The sequence below is a fragment of the Grammomys surdaster genome, unplaced genomic scaffold, assembly GCF_004785775.1.
Source record: "Grammomys surdaster isolate TR1022 unplaced genomic scaffold, NIH_TR_1.0 255, whole genome shotgun sequence".
Classification (NCBI taxonomy): domain Eukaryota; kingdom Metazoa; phylum Chordata; class Mammalia; order Rodentia; family Muridae; genus Grammomys; species Grammomys surdaster.
The window spans coordinates 743,006-743,973 of NW_021604696.1; positions in this window are offsets into that span (position 1 = coordinate 743,006).

Sequence of the window (968 nt, forward strand, 5' to 3'; positions counted from 1 at the left end):
CTCTGTAGACCAGGCTGGCCTCGAACTCAGAAATCTACCTACCTCTGTTTCCCAAGTGTTACGATTAAAGGCAGGCATGTACCATCACCTGGCCAGTTTGCTTTTAAGAATGCTATTCTTAAAATTAAGAATGCAATGAAAGGAGACAAGATAGCTCAGTGGGGTAAAGTACTTCCCATGCAAACATGAAAACTTCAGCACCCACATAAAAACCGGGCTGTAACCCCAACACTGGACAGGGTACAAAGACATACAGGTCCTGGGTAAGGGTGCTTGCTGGCAAGACAATGTAGCAGAGATGGGGGCTCCCAAGCGCAGTGAGAAGCCCTGTTCCAAAAATGAAGTGGGCAACAAAAAGAAGAACAGAGTCTTTAAGCCCTTTAATTCTAGCCCTGAGGAGGTAGGAGGATATCTCTGTGGATTCCAGGCCACCAGCCGGGCCTGCTAATGAGACCCTGTCTCAAGAGAGTGGTGGAGAATGACAGAAGACACCTGTCACGCCTGCCTGATGTTTACCCCTACAGCCATGAAGGGCAGTCAGGTCTTAGGCTTCAGGGGTAAGAAGGGTGCTGACTCTGTGTTCCTTGTGCTGAGCCCTGCCTGAGTTGAGCAGCGCAGGGTCTTGAATTGAGAACTTGATCTATAGCCCTATGCCAAGCTCTGGCCTGGGCCAGTAGGGTTGATTCCTAAGCCACACACACCCTCTTTCCTTCTGCTAGGTTTATTATTATTACTATTGTTGTTGTTGTTGTTTGTGTGCATGACCGTCGTGTGTGAGCTTCAGGCATGTGTGTGTGGAGAACAGAGGACAACTTTCGGTGTCCTTTCCTTTTACTCTGGGTTCTGGGAATAGAACACAGCTCATTAGGTTCTCACAGCAAACACGTTTATCCACTGGGCAGTCTTGCCAGACCACTGGTGTTTCTTTCTCTCTCTCTCTCTCTCTCTCTCTCTCTCTCTCTCTCTCT